Source organism: Sinocyclocheilus rhinocerous, unplaced genomic scaffold (genome assembly GCF_001515625.1).
Source record: "Sinocyclocheilus rhinocerous isolate Xijiao unplaced genomic scaffold, SAMN03320098_v1.1 scaffold564, whole genome shotgun sequence".
In the NCBI taxonomy this organism is placed as follows: Eukaryota; Metazoa; Chordata; class Actinopteri; order Cypriniformes; family Cyprinidae; genus Sinocyclocheilus; species Sinocyclocheilus rhinocerous.
Window position 1 is genome coordinate 999,984 of NW_015645070.1, and position 16,822 is coordinate 1,016,805.

The 16,822-nt window shown below is 35.1% G+C and overlaps 1 protein-coding gene across 1 annotated transcript in view; it reads left to right on the plus strand.

Annotated features, from left to right (window-relative positions):
• Positions 1-7,541: 7,541 nt before the first annotated feature.
• The window catches only part of LOC107705404 (histone-binding protein N1/N2-like), a 154,804-nt gene continuing 145,523 nt past the window's right edge, over positions 7,542-16,822 (plus strand). Inside the window, exon 1 of the mRNA XM_016508680.1 lies at positions 7,542-7,582. The gene's annotated coding sequence lies outside the window, so the exon portion shown is untranslated. The remainder of the gene's footprint in view (positions 7,583-16,822) is intronic.

Sequence of the window (16,822 nt, forward strand, 5' to 3'; positions counted from 1 at the left end):
GAACTCTTCTGTTGGACTGCTTGAAGGAGCAGCAGTTGGTCAGCCATAAAAGTAGTGATTGAGTGTTAATCAAGATCATTGCACCAGTGACTGTCAGTTACTGGCCTTTGTTCACTTGGATTTCTCTGATGCTCCCCTGAGTCTGTCTGTCATTCTCATGTACCATGACGGAGTCTATCAGCAGCACTAGCTGGACCTGCATGTGTTATGAAATATTGAATTAGATTAGACTGGCCATACAAATTCTTTATGCATTGAAATAATTATATGGACTCTACCGTTTATTAATTGCAATCATACTGTATAAACAATGGCAGATGGACCAAGTGCTTTGGAAAACTTGATGCAGAAATTGCACACATATGAAATTGCAAGTATGTTTGTCTATAGTTTGTCTTTTTCTGCCAACGAAAATAGTTACAAACGAAGCCACAGCAGAACCAACCAGTCTGTCTCTGAATCAGTGTTTTGAATGAATGATTCACTTATAAATATGATCACTTGTTTTGTTCCTGAATTAATAATTGTTTTTGAACAAATTGATTGTTTTTTAGTATTATTTATTATCATTTCTATTATTACAGTATTCATTAATAATTAATATTTTGGTCACACTTTATTTTCATTTCCCATAAAGTGGACTGTTTATTTTATTTTTATATTAAAAAAATATTTTTATTTGTATTAACAAATAATTAACTATGACTTTTGCCTCAATAAACTACTAATTTGCTACTTATTACCGTATTGACCCGAATATAAGACGATGTTTTTTTCTTAGAAATACATCTGAAAAAAACGCGGTCGTCTTATATTCAGGGTCTAGACTTTGACATGTCAATAATACACCCACAACAATAGGTGGCGCCAAATGCGCATAAAACGAGTATGCCATGAAATATGTGTTTTACTGAGAAAAAAACAAGATTTGTTTTTTAAAAAGCCTTTTTCCAAAAGGTACATCTGGAAAAAGGGGGGTCGTCTTATAATCAGGGTCGTCTTATATTCGGGCCAATACGGTAATAATTAGTAAGTTGGATGTTAAGTTTAGGTATTAGGGATGCAGAATATGGTTATGTAGAATGTGCTTTATAAGTACTAATTAACAGCCAATTTGTTAATAATATACATGCTAATAAGCAACCCTATACCAATATTTTGAATTAGCTTTTTTTTTTTCTTTAATTTCCGTTTTAGCAGTTGTAATTTTTAAGATTTTTTATATTTATTTTTTTATATTTTTAATATTAATGTTTATTTAGCTTTAGTTTTATTTCAGCGATTGTAATTTTAGTACTTCAACTTCTGATTTCTGCTTTTTTTAATTTCTAGTTTTTGTTCAAGCTGTCATCTAATTTAGCTTTATTTTAATTACCTCTCATTAAGATAATTCAAGCACAAAGACTAATTTTTTTCTTCCTAAATGATTCATTTTTGTGAATGAATCAGTTGAGAGAATGATCCATACCTCACTTTTAAAGGCAGTCCCTTGTCGCCACCTACTGGTGTATTTATTGATGTAATAGACAGAAAGTAACTGGAAATGGCCACAAATACTGTAACTATGTGAAGTTTTGTGAGATAAAATAGCATCAGTAATAATTATGATTCATAATGCATCTGCTTATACGTTTTGTAGCTAATTAGATAATTTTGTATCAAAAGCAGAAATAAATGAACAATTTATTTATCAGACACATTAAAGAAATATGTCTTGACTATAATACATGTTATGAATATTGGATTAGTAAAAATATATAGAGAGAGATTTACAGTGACAGATCGGTATTTACTGTTTAACTCCAAGGGTGGGTAAATGCATAAAAAAGGTAAAGGTCAGGTAAAACTACATTTAGTGTAGTGTATGGCTGCTTTAAGACTTATTTATAGAGTATTGACTTATGTTTGTTAAATCCAGTGTTTGTGCCTGTGATGAATGTGGCTGAAGTGTTAAAGCACTGTTACTATGAGTGAGACAGAGCTCATCTCTCTCTTGTGTGATTTATACTCAGTAGCTCCTTGAGCAAACACACAGGATAAGACTGCGGCCAGTGGGTCATCTCCTCGCCTCTGGTGCTTTTAGCACTGTGTTCCCATGGCAACCCGCATGCACTGCTTCAGCCCGGGCTGGACGTGAGAACAGATCTATGATTATGAGCAATAAGAGCCTCTACATGCACACATGACAGTAGAGTTTCTACACAATTAGGCCATGCCAAGTGTCCCAGGCCAAGTCATGGGGCGTCCAGTCCAAATGGCTTTGTTACCTAAATGGATACACTTAAATAAAAGGATTTAAGATCTGCTTTGAGATTCCACCTTCTTAAAGTGGATATTTCCTTAATTAGAAGGATGACCTGGAGGTGTGCGTGCAAATAAAAGACTCTTGGAGGCTTTCAGAAGGTTGAATCAGTGGTTCATCTGTACCAGTTTAGTTCCATCTCTAATCAAACACATCGGAACCGGCTAATCAAGGTCTTTGGGTTCACTTGATTAAAGCAAGACATGCCGGTGTGGGGTTAAAGATAAACTAGGTAGGGTGAAAGAGCATCTCATTTATACTTTAGGGTCAATGGGGTAATATGTTTGACTTAGTGACTAAGTTAGTGAATTCATCTGGATTTGGTAATACAACAAGGCCTCATTTGTTAATATTATTTGCAGTATTTAACATGAAATAACAATAGACAATGCATTTTTACAGCATATATTACTATTATTTATATACTATTATAGTATTTATTAGGAGATTGAATAAACTTTTTTATATTTTAATTTTTATATTTTTTTATTATATAATATATGTGTATAGACATATACAGTATATATAGCATTCACATTAATTTCTAATTTTTGGTTACATTTTTAAAGTTTACATTTTCATCTAATATTTATATTGCATTTTATTTCAGCTTTATTTAATTTATCAAAAACGTTTTTAAATCGTTGAAATTTTTTTCATTTTAGTTAATGATAACAACACCGCAGTGCATTAACTAATGTAAACAGATACTGATAAACTTTTGATTTAAAAATGTATTCGTAAATGTTGACATTAATGCATGCCATAGAAGTATTGTTTATTACTAGCTCATGTTAACGTATTCAACTAATGTTAAGAAATGAGACCTTGTTGTCTGTGTTATGCAGAATCTATGATGTCTATTTTATAAGATTAAAGTTTATTGTTATATTAGCTGATTTATTTGTTGAATATTTGCTATTGAGAGTTGTGCTTAGCGTTTATATAAGGCTAAGAATCTGTCAAGCGTCCTCCTAAACCAGTCTTATTATAAGGTTTTTTTTAAGATAGTCTAGTCATTCATTTTCATTTTTCAAAATCTCTACTGTGATCACCCACATACACATATAAGATGTATATGGCACTACAGCACTCTGCAGGATGACATAAGCACAAAAATGCAGAAACTGTATTTGGCCGGATGACACATATAAACACAGAAATGCGTTCAATTAAGAGCTGCTCTTATACCTAGTGGGAGTTCCAGCAAAGCAGGTGCGTCTATTATAAATAGCAATAATAATCTTAATAAACAACCTGAAGAACACAAGAAGAAATGATTGATTAGAGAAGAGCGATTTGCAGTGGAATTGTTTCCCTTGTGACCAATTTCAACATGCTACTGCAAGCAAATAAAATGCGAAACACAATAAGCAGGCAAAAGCAAGTGGGCTGTGCACCTGATTCAGTCCTAATGAACTGACAGATCAGAAATAATAATCCAGCCACAGGACCATAAGTCACTCCAGAGGTGTAATAATGTCAGCCTTGTTAATTAAGGCCGCGGTTTGATATAAATGCACCGGTGTAAGATATATAAACAAGTGTTGCTGGTCATGGTTGTAGTGGCGTAACTGTGCCAAACTAAATCAACTAGTGAGTCGTGGGCTTCTGCTCTTGTGTATCCTGCTGCACTATGAAACACTTATCACCTCCACCAGATAGAAATGATTAGTCAGACACACTTGCAAACGTAATGGCAAGGGATATAGAAATTGTACATTCAAGAGTATTATCATTATTGATTAGTATTGAGTATTCAATCAATATGTGGCCATGTAAAGCCAATGGATGTGCATGTTCTTAAGTCTTATTTTCTAATGATACTTAATGCTCTATTGAGCCAGTACAGAGGCTGAAAGGACAAACATGCTGGATATCATCTAATGTGTTTATCTGTTGCTAAGGGCCAAACTGGGAATTAGTAGAATGTTTTTAATTGAAAATTGTTTAATTGATTTTGCTGATATGGTATGAATGTTTTTGAGGACATTTGCCTGTGGGATGAAAATTCCAATACAGACAGTTCTCTCATGCCGTTGTGTGTATGTTTTTTGAGCATGTCTTTATTGAACCCTACAGAGTGTGCTTACATTGTGTTGAGCCGAGCAGTGCTCTAAAAATGGCCCTCCTCCGCTGCTCATCATGAGGAATTTGAGCCCAAGAAAGATGTACACCTGGAAAGGTCAAAGCTTTAGTGAAAGACTCAGCTGAAATATTGATCTTGACAAGCGGTGCTTTGACACAACCCTGTAAAATAATAAACAGCCAAACAAAGCCCCTCCTCCTTGGAAAAAAAAAACAGAAAGTAAGTACCAAAACACCAGGGGAAATCTGCAAGTACAGTCTGGTATCAGGTGAAGCGCGTATGCTGGATAATGCCGCATCATCTGCCGTACGGCCGTAACGTTTTTATTGTAGCAGTAAGTTATGGTTTATAATCAGAGGTACACAGCTCAGCAGGAGTCTCATCTGTTCCTCATTGAAAAGCTCAACTGCCTTTGATTTGTACAGCTGTCACCTGAAATTATATCGCCGTTGTTTCGTGTTGTTGTTTTTCCTTTAATGTTCTGTTAGCGAAGCATTATTGCAATTACAGTCTGCTTTGTGCTAAAGCTCATTTGATATGGAAAATACCTACTTTTAGCACTTCAAACATTTTTAAAACAAAGCCTTATTAGCAGCCTTTAGAGTGTCATTAAACAGCGTCTCGCCCGGTCAGAACCACGTCAACAAACGCCGCTTGCACCGGCATTCACACCTTTTTAACACTCGCTTTATTGTCGAACGGTTACTCCTGTTCTAATCTAGATCCAAACAAACAGAAATGATGGCGAAATTTGCATTTGTCATAATGCTGCATTAACGCAGTGGTCACACTTTGTTTTTTGTGATAAATGCTATGCTAAAGCACAGATTCAGCTGGTTTGTGGAGACAAATGAGTGCTTTGAATAAATATCTCCTCTTTACTGTTTATTAATATACTAAAAATGATGAATGTGGAACAGGGCGCGTGGAACGCGGTCGTATGGAAAAATGATGGTTGTTGCAGCTCTAAACCTGCTCTTGAGTAATACATCTGGTGCAAAGTGCCGCAGAGCCAGACCTATTACTGTATGGTAAGTTTTTAATCTTTTAAAAAATATGGCCATAAATATCGGAGTTGTTCTGTTTCTCCCTCAGTCGCGCTGGTCTTTTTTGTTCCACGGTAGAAAAACTCTCACGCACCTGTTCACAAAATTATATATCATTTATCAGTGCATACCGAGACACAAACACCCCTAAATAAACATCACTTTATTTACTTTTTTTAGGATAGTGGGTAATATAGGGACATTTTTGCACTTTGGACAATTTTTTGTCGTTATAGTCAAAATTGCAGAGCAACAAATGAGATATCATCACGTAATGTACACGAGAGATGAAGCGTCTCATATTACTACATTTCCAGATTTCATATTCTAGAGCTTACCCTAAATCAGGGGCTCTCGACCTGTTCTTAATCAGTGAGTATTTCTCAAAAAGAAAGGTTTCATGACCTTTTAATTTATTTAGATGATTTAACAACTTTTTGGTCCATGACTCAAATTCTAGGTTCCAAAATTGTGTTCTTTAGATTAACACATGCATAGCTGAAGGCATTTAATTGGCTGTATCATACAACTCTGCATTGGATCAATATTTGGTCTTACAAGGTATAGTTTAAAAAAAAAATAAAAAAATTAAAAGGGTCAATTATTTTATTATTTTATTTTATTTTATTATTTTATTTTATTATTTTATTTTTTATTAACAATGGAGTCCATACAAGATTGGGTCCAACTGACATTCTTGGTATTGACCTGAAGAAAAGGCAATACCAAGTCTTATATGGACTCCATTGTTTTTTTATTTAAAGGGGTCATATGATGCGATTTCAAGTTTTCCTTTCTCTTTGGAGTGTTACAAGCTGTTCGTGCATAGATAAGATCCCTAAAGTTACAAAGACTAAAGTCTCAAACCCAAAGAGATATTCTTTATAAAAGTTAGTTCTGGTCCACGCCCTCCTAAAACGCCTCGTTCAAACATGCCCCCACATGTCTACCTCACTGTGTGGGAAGATTTGCATAACACCGCCCAAACGTCATCCATGTGCCAAATCCACAACTGAAATGAGGCAAAAATGCACTTTGAGATTGTCGTGTTCACCTACACTGGCAACATTTTCCACGATGTGTTGTTCTGCCTCCTAGTGTATTTAGTTTATCATTTTCCTCAGAGATTAATCCAAACATTTCCCAGATTCTAAGTGGCTCCAATCCAAGGCCCCATTTACCCTTCAGAATTATCCAGGATATTGTAAAGGCCATGAGTGGATCAATTATAATTTCCAGGAGTATTGAATTATTGTGCACAATTTCTGGATGTATTCTACAGACATTTCCCAGAGGCCATCTCTCCTCCAGCTACTATATGTGTCCTGACATACTGAAATATGACTGTCCCTTAATTAACTGTCAGATTAATTAGATCAACACCAGACGACAGGCAAAATGCTGCTTTTGATGTCTCTCGCTAGGGGAAGTAAATCGAAATGGATCTTTCTCACTGGGTGCGTGTCAAAAGCAGGTGGCGAAGCCTACAGGTGGCAATGTCACTGTTATTGTATATGGCAATATGTGTTATCTCAAACTGATTTACATGGATGTTATGTCTGCGTGTCACGATGTGTCAAAGCACTGCTCCAAATGTAAGCACTCAGTCTACCCCAACAGGAAGAAACGTTCATTTTATCCTTTTCTTTGAAGCCGAAGTGTTTCGGTATAGCCTAGAGATCCACAAAAACAAACACGTCTGCTCAGTGAAAAGCAACGCCCTGTGTCTTTAGGCTTTTTAATATATATTTGATGTTTGGTGTTATATATTTGAAGCTTGCATTAGCAGTTATTCCCACTGGCTATTAATGAAACATTTGACATTCACTAAACGTCAAATTTCAGTTCAAGCAGTAGAATTTCATAGGGTTGTCTTTAATGAAATTCATGCATGTTATCAAAATGCAAGCTTAGCAGGAATTGGAAAGAGACAACAACTCAAGGCTGAAAACTGTAAGGTTGGGTTCATTTCATTGGCTGCTCCTCTGAACTCTGTACATTCAATGACTAACTGGTTTTCTCCTTTCTGATTAGGATTGGGTTGGAATTTATGTGAATTTATATGAATTTAATTTCAGAGTTTGCTTACTTTTTTTTGTTTTTTTCTGTTACAGGCCTTTCCATGCATATCGACAGGAATTTATGGTAAGGAAAATGTCTATTCATCCTCTAAACCTTTTCAGTGTAGGCTATGTACTGTATATGAGTGATTCTGAGCGTGTACATGAAGGATGTGTGAGGTTTAGATAGCAACTTACATGTATGCTGGTAATGTGTGCATATAATGTAGGTATGAAAAAGCTGATGATGAGCAAATTACCTTTACAGTCTTTTCATGTCTTTAAATTCTCCCATCATTTGATTCTCCCTTTCATTTTCAAAATTGCCTCGTTTTTTGTTTGTTTGTTTTGTTTGTTTGAAAGAAGTCTCTTATGCTTATGTCTTTTACATCTCTAGGGTGGCATTGTTTTTCTCAAAAATACAGTAAAACAGTTATTATATAACTTATCAATTAATATTTAATTTTATTAAATATTATTTAGTACAATAATCAATTATTTAATCTGTTTTTATTTTAATATATTTTAAATATAATTTATTCCTGTGATTGCAAAGCTGACTCTATAGCAGCTATTATTTTAGTCTTCAGTGTCTTATGATCCTTCAGAAATTATTCTGATATGCTGATTTCGTGCTCAGGAAACATTTCGTATTATCTATCTATCTATCTATCTTGATTGATTGATTGATTGATTGATTGATTGATTGATTGATTGATTGATTCAGTCAGTCAGTCAGTCAGTCAGTCAGTCAGTCAGTCAAAATTAACGCACTATTAACGCAGTGTGCATTTTCTGTTTGACCCGCTGCCTAGCCCGTAGTTGGAGAAATGGAGATGCTGACAATGTTGCCAACTTAGCAACTTTGTCGCTAGATTCAGAGATTTTTTTTTTTTTTTACAAAAAAGCGCCTAGCAATTTAGCAACAATATATAACACAAACCTTATTTAGTTTCTGAGATTCGAGCGCGAGGTTTAGCGTCTGCTCTGTTTAACGAGCGGTTGAGAGGAGCAGCGCTTTTAGTTAAACGAGATATTATGTTGCTTCTCTAATTTTACATGCAAGTATAGTCGAAATCACAACACAGCTATTGTCTTTGTCTTATGTGTATTTGACTTCATCAGGCGACGGCTCGATTATAAATCAGGATTTTTGTGCAGATTAACATCTTGGAAGGGACAGTTGGTTATGTAGTCTTAATGAATCGGGTTTCAGTCACTATTTCATATTAATTCGGTTGTCTGACAATAGAAACTTATAACAATATAAATATAACAATGAAAACAGTTTTATTGAGAATTTGGCTGCATCAAATTACAGTATGTGGGCACAGAGATGCAAACAAATGTAATAACAAATAATAAATGTACATTTTGTGAAGCGAGCTGCCCTGTCCTGCAAATAATGTAAACAGGCTTGTGTAAGTAAATTGCTCAGTGCAAAGAAAGAGAAGTAATGGGAAACTGGTATTTCTATGTTCTTTTTTTCATGTGTCTAATAGACATGAACAAGTTTTTTGAAAAACATATGACCTTTGAAACATGTCTAGTCTTAATGCTCTATGTTGAGTATGGTTTCACTAATAATAAACATACATTTGCATAAAGCATCCATATTTGTCCATGGCCATGTTGATTAGAGTTTTAAAAACTTGAAAAGTATTAATTTAAGGTACATTTAGAACAGATAGAAATGTGCGATTAAGTTGCGATTAATCATGAGTTAACTCATGACAATCTTACGATTAATCGTGATTAAATATTTTAATCGATTGACAGCCCTAATATCTATCTATCTATCTATCTATCTATATACTAATCTATAGCAGACATAGCCGGGTGATATTTGTATCTTTACTCTATTGTGCTTAGGGCTGTTGCTTGTAGTTAGATTATTTGTTCTTATTTTCTTTATTTTTTATTTGACAGTATAATTTTTTACCTAAACATAGCAACTCATGATACTTTTTTCAGAATTATTTTATGTATTGATTGTTCAAAAGAACAGCATTTGCGTGAAATCATTTTTGTAACTTTATAAATGTCTTTACTGTCACTTTTGATCAATTTAATCCTTGCTGAATAAAAGTATGCGATTTAAAGAAAAAGAAACACTTGAACAGTAGTGTATAATGTACGTGTGTGTATCTGTGAGATTCTGCCGCAAGAAAGTGCCTTTGAGATCTCAGCACTTCAGAAAGAATGCAATTATGTTTGATTCAATAAATAATCTGCAGCCTGCCTCTCCAGCACTGCATAATTGTTCAGATCATCACAGAGAGTGAAAGCATTTACTCTGAAAGCAAGAAGAGCGCTCGAATATCATGATCAAAGAGCTAATAACCTAGAATACTTCCCCAAGCTGACGTTTTCTTGTTTCTTTTGGCCAAAAAGACAGTAAATGCTCGTTTAGGAGGGAAATTAATTTCATACCATGGCAGTCATGAACGTTTGTTTTTAAAACATTCTCAAATAAGCTGAAGGAACATTTGCTCTCTTCTTCAACGTGAATGAGCTAACCAAGCGAGACAAACACGATCCATGTGGCCACGTCACCAGATTAACCAGCTCCAACATGTAGAACTGTCACTCACAGCCAACCAGAGCTGACACCCCATCTCTCTTTTTCAATGCATCATGGGAGCTGAGGTCCAGGCTGACAGATGATCGGGGTACAGAGGGTAAGGCGTAAAGGGGCTGTTCTGTGGGGTTGGAAACGTGGACAGCAGGCAGGTAGAAAAATGAGGCCTCACTCCCAGCTGACAGTCCAATCCCTCAGCCCACACCATTAGCACAGGTAGAGCTTTCACACACATGGCGTATTGGAGGAGATGCCACCCATAAACAAACTGGAGCCTGCCGCCAGCAGAGGGTTGGATGGTATGATAGAGGTTATTAAGTCCGACGCTCATAGCCTATCAATCAATGCCACGAGAGACGGGTTAAAGCGGGTTATTTCTTTTTCAGTGAGGATGTGAAGGACTGGCAAATCTATCCGTGTCTTACATAGTGCGGACACAGGCAAAGCACAGAGGTGGACAAAGGTTGCATCATCCTTTACTCTGTCTGGATCTAACATTCACTATTTCTTCTTTTTTTCCTGGATATGCAATTGGTTCATTAAAAGCAACAGTTTTTAGTTTTACAGCTCTGTTTTGAAATCTGAAATAGAAATCTTACACCCGTCAGTGCCGATAGCCTAGTGGGCAGCACGCTGACATGTAGCACTGTTGTGTTTCAGGCGTCCCGAGTCCCTGAGTCCCGGCTTGTGAACCTTTCCTGATCCTGCCCCCCTCTCTCTTCCAATTCGCTTCCTGTCCACTTACTGTCCTATCGAAATAAAGCCATAAAACGCCATAAAAATCTTTAAAAAATAAATAACATCCCTATTTTAAAATCTGAAAAAAGCTACAACATTATTTTAGTAAGTTTGACTTTATTCTCAAAATATTAATGTTTTAATCTTGTTATGCAGCAACTTTATTGTAAAAAAGGAGCATTATTCTCAAAAGATTATTCTCAAAACCTTTTTAATATTTATTTTTGAAATGTTAAGTTTTAGTATGGCACACAAATTGCATTGTACATGAAGAAATATGTTATTTTATATTTTACATTTTGTGTATTTTGTTCATTTTATTTATTTATATATTTATTTGTAAATGTAAACATTTTTAAGTGTAATTTTTTAAAATAATTTCTTATATAATTTATTTTCCAAACAAAAAATTATAAGTCTGTTAATGCTTTAATACTGGGGAATAATAATAATAATAATAATAGTAATAGTAATTGTCAATTAATTGCGATTAATTGCATCCAAAATAAAAGTTTGTGTTTACATAATATATATGTGTGTGTGTGTGTGTGTATAAATAAAATGTGTGTGTGTGTGTGTGTATATATACTGTATATATATTGTGACGAGAGGGGCGGGGCCGAAATGCGCACGCCGCTTTTACAAGCTATTTAAAAGCGAAGGAAAGCGAGGAAAAGAGGGAACGCCCCCGCGGTGATACCGGTATTACCGGTGTTGTCACACGTCGATTAACCGGTGGGAAAATTTCCTCACCGTCACAACCCTAGTATGCATACATATAAATACACACAGTACACACACATAGTATGTAAACAAACTTTTTTAAAATTCGATTAATCACAATTAATCGATTTGACAGCAGTAAATAATAATAACTATTAATATTTTCCCAAGCCTCACAGCAATCATACAGTTTTTGTTTGGTAGATGCAGTGTTAACATCTGCCACTCATACTAATATTTACCCAACAACCTACACATGAAATAGACAAAAGTGAAAAGTTTCAAAAGCATCATAATTTATACAGAAGAAAAATACTTTATATCCGGGGAGGAAAAAATCCCTTTTATTCTTCAAAATCAGTTGTTCTCAGACAGACAGAGAACTGTACTGAGCATGTGTCTTTGCTTTTACCTGGTTTGAGATCGAAGATATTTAGTGTTACAGTTGCCCTCTGCCTCCCCTGCAGTTATTCCAACTCTGACAACTTAAAGATGCTGTTCACAGCTTCTGTGTGTAAGATTCATATCAGGGAAACTCAAATCCAATAGCCTTGAACACCACAGGTTAATTCTTCCATTATTATTTTAGCCTGCAGAAAGAGAGACGAGTCAAAAAGGAGAAAACTATTAGATTTGAACCATCCGGGCATCTCAACAGCCTCCTTTTTACGGCGCTGTCATGATATATTTCCAGCCCCGCCTTTAGATAAGCAACAAAGAGAAAGTGAATTAGACGCCGGTTCATTTTTACCCCAAGCCTATAAAACCTCGCTCTGTGCCCGTGAGGTTTAACGGCCTGACGACTTTGTCAAGGAAAAGACAGGAGCTGTCTGACATCAAAACGTGTCACTCATTAGATTACTGTCGTCTCCATTTGAAGAGAGCTCTTCATTGCCTCATAATCCAGCTCAATGGGGTATATTGACTTGAAGCATTCATCACCATATCAAGGTCTGGTCGTTTAGGGTTTGTGTACACATGGTGATAAGGCGTGATTTATTATTTATTTTCCCTCAGAAATCCACTGCAAAGACCTTCCCAAGGCCTTGTGGGGAAAAATAAGAGGCAGTTTAATACAGCTATACTATATTACAAAACATGCTCTATGAACGTATCAGTAAGAAATCATGGATATTTGACATCAGACATCATTTGTGATACATACAGTTCAAAAGTAATATTTTTTATGTTTTTTAAAGACATCTCTTATGCTCATCAAGGCTACATTTATTTGATCAAAAACACAGACAAAACAGTAATATTATGAAATATTATTACAATTTAAAATAACAGTTTTCTATTTTAATTGAATTTATTCCTGTGGTGGCAAAGCTGAATTTTCAGTGTTACATGATCCTTCAAAAATCATTCTAATATGCTGATTTATTATCAATGTTGGAAACGGTTGGACCACTTAATTTTTATGTTTGTTTTTATTTGTTTGTTTAGGATTTCTTTGATGAATAAAAAGTTAAAAAGAACAGTATTTATTCAAAATAGAATATTTTTTCTGAATAGTTGATCAAAAAATGCAGCCTTGATGAGCATAAGAGACTTCTTTAAAAAACACTGTAAGCTATAGATAGAAAGACAGAATGACAGGCATGCAGACAGTTAGACATACAGTACACAGATATGTAAAATAAATATATACATTTATTCATAATATGACATATTTCATTGATATTTTGTCTGTCATTTATCTGACTGTCATTCTAAAGGCTATAAACCTTACTTGACTTTTTAAACAGTTTTTAACTTTGAATTGTAATTCTGCATTCTTTTTTCCTACACTGTATTAAAAAAAAGCTTGTAAATAAAACAAAGATTATTGGGTACAGTTTACATGAAAATACTATTTCAGTTTTTCTAATTGAGATTTTAACATTTAATTCAGTGTGTTACTTGCCATTTCTTTGTAATTGTGAAATTTACTAGCAATTTCTGAGTGAAATTTGTTTTGACGCCATTTTTTTTTCTGAGTACCTCAATTCAAATTCTGAAAAAAAAAAAAAAATTAAAAGGCATTTTCCATTCATTTCTGAATGGTACACAACCCTGCTTGACAAATATAGAATTTTCGAACAAGAGGTGTGTTGACACTGAGATTTTTATTGTGTTTTTTGTTAGCCTGCGACTCTGGTGGTGTGAGATAAGTAGCTGTAATCCCGTCAATGCATCCGAGCGGCTGTTAGGGATCAGCTAGGGTCAGCAGACTAAGTGTCTTCACTCGGTGATTCCCCTGTCCATCTCTGTAGTGGATTAGGGCCGAACCCCTTATCTCTTTACCTTGATATGGTACAGGTTTCCCTCTCAGGATAGCACTGTATTTAAAGCCTGATGTTTATGCTGGGGAAGTGGAAGTGTGAACACGGGCTTAGGGAGGGAATCTTTTATGATCACATACTGATGTGAGGTTATCTCAGCACAAGCGGGGAAAAAGGAAATCTTAGCGTTGCATCTAGGGAAACGGATGAAAGTTTAGTGTTTTACACTTTCATGGTTTTATCATTGCCAAAATTGACACTGCTCAGGGAAGTTTTGAGGGTTGAGAACATATTTTAGAGATCACAGTTGTTTGAGAGGAATCTAAATCTACAGCCCTACGGCAGCTAGATTTTATATTTTAGCTGAGCTGTGAACTCGCAGTCTGAATTGAAAGTGACACGAGAGAAAGATTGGGTGCAGTAGGATGGTAAACAGGCAAGAAATGTCAATTGCATGTGACAACTGTAAACAGAGTGTGACATTGTTCAGCTAGTGATGTCTGATTCGTAAACAAGTTGAGTTTGAGTTCTTTTTCATGAATTGGTCAAAGTGTTTCATGAATCAGTTTGAATGAACTCACTAGTTATCGGTCTGAATCATAGAGATACAGTACTGTATGCTGAGTGAATCGGACATCCAGACAGCACAGAGTTTATTACGGAGTTAACAACTGACTCCCACGATGAACATCAGATTAATAGTGAACAGTTCTGACGCTAAATTCTGATTGGATGAGTTGATGAGCTGAAGCACTTTTATTATTAATATAAAGTTATAATGTTGCTTGGGAACCGTAAATAGTTACTACAGAACTATTCTTGTTTGTATATACTGTCATTTGTTTCTTTGTTTGTTTTTGTTTTTATGGTTACTAATACTAGGGCTAATCTAATAAAGACGTTTCCAGGTTATATTTTGCCTCAAAAATCAAAAGAGAAAAAAATACATATGTAGTAACAGTTTGCATAAAGAAAACACTTGTCAGGACTCTTTTTATTTATTTATTTATTTATTTTCTGTTTGTTTGTTTGTTTGTGTCATTTTTGCCTTTATTTTTTTATTTTTCCCGTTATTTGCATGTTAATAAATTTGACCCAATTCTCATTACGTTCTCATTATTCTAATACGACTCTCATTCTCAAGCTATTGAAAAAAGATTAATGTATAATTATATATTAGGGATGCACCGATACCACTTTTTTCAGTACTCGCCCGATACCGATACTTTTATTTTTGGTACTTGCCGATACCGAGTACCGATACCAATATTTTTATTGCATTTGTAAATTTTTAAAATATTAGGTACAGAAACCAAAAGAGTATGTATAATGTTAGTTGTGGTATCAGTGCATCCCTATTATATATATTATGAACAAATGGTACAATAATGTGGATAATCTTTAAAAATAATCAGAAAGACAATTACATTACAGTATTGATCATTTTTCCGTACATTTCTGCCATATGTACATTAACTGACAGTCACCACTGATAAGCTACCACTAAATATTGTAGAAACTTAATTTGCTGTAAAGTTGCTTTGCAACGATTTGTATCGTGAAAAGCGCTATACAAATAAATAAACTTGAATTGAATTTTGGGGTAAAATGCACTTACAGTACTGGTTCTGAAAATGTCACAACACAAAACTAAAATAATAATAATAACAGATTTAACCGTTTGCAGTTAAATATACACTTTTGCATGAAAAAAAAAATCTAAAGTAGTATTAATTACTTTGTAGCCTGTTGTTACGCCCAGATGTAGTGGGAGGGTTGATTTCACATTGGAAAATAACAGAATCACAGTAGGAAATGCTGCTGCGGTGTGTGTGTGTGTGGTGTGTGTGACACGGTTTAGTGAAAAGTAAATGGTAGGTGATAATTTTAGCATGTGGGACAAAAATGTCACCACCAATACATATGGCTTTTCAAGGTCACACACTGACAGGCCTGGTTTGGCCATCTATATGTGTGTCTCTATTAGGGATGGGAAGATTCCCCGATTCGCTCGGTGCATCAGCATAAAAAGTTAACGATGCGATGCATCGGTTTAAAAAGTGTGCAACTGCTACAAGTTGTCATTTATATTGCGATGCATCGTTTCAAACATATCTGCATTGGTAAAAAACGATTTATTTATATATAATTACTAATAGATGCGCTATACTTTTATTATTTAGAAAGTGACCAATAATCTGTGACCAATATTTTATATGTAGATTGATTTCTCCTCTCTAAACTGTTTGTCAAGCGCGCGCTCTCATCACCGCTGCTGCTGCATGAATATGACGCATCACAACACTACAGAGACCCGAGGAAAAACTGGGATTAAAGTCCAAAACCTGACCTGAAATAACCTAACAAATCAATCGGGGCTAAAGCGGTTCCATAAATGACAAATTAAGTTCACACAATCTCACTAATTTGTGCACGCTTATTCTTTAGCAGACCTTAATGTCGATCATGGATCAAATCGATCCACCATGACAAACAACGAATATATCTGTGCTGTTTAATGCATTTGAGACGTTGTGTTTTCCTCAGTGCATAACTGACATGTCACATGTATATTTTCCTTCTGTAAATGTTAGAAAGTCATGGAAATATTTCTATTTTGCTGTCAGGAGTGCATGAGCCTTCTGCATGCGATTCTCCGCTAAACTACACAGACTTCAGTGAACGAGCACAGACGGAGCGCAGTAATTGTGAAAATATACGTTTTCCTAAAATATTTGTAGGGGTGGGCGAGGCACACAAGAGCAACGAGCGCTGCTGCGCGCATGCACGCTAAAACAGACAGAGCGCAATCGAATAGGAGCGCAATAATTCTGAGTAAAATATACATTTTGCTAAAAAAAATTGTTTTTGGATATTAAATGTGTCTTTTGTAGAATTTTAAACCTAGACATAAATTGTATTTTTATGATATCAGTAACTGTAAGTGGACTATTGTAATAGGTAAATCAAATGTAAGCTAGTAGGCTACTAATTACTAAGCTCAAATAATGTGTTT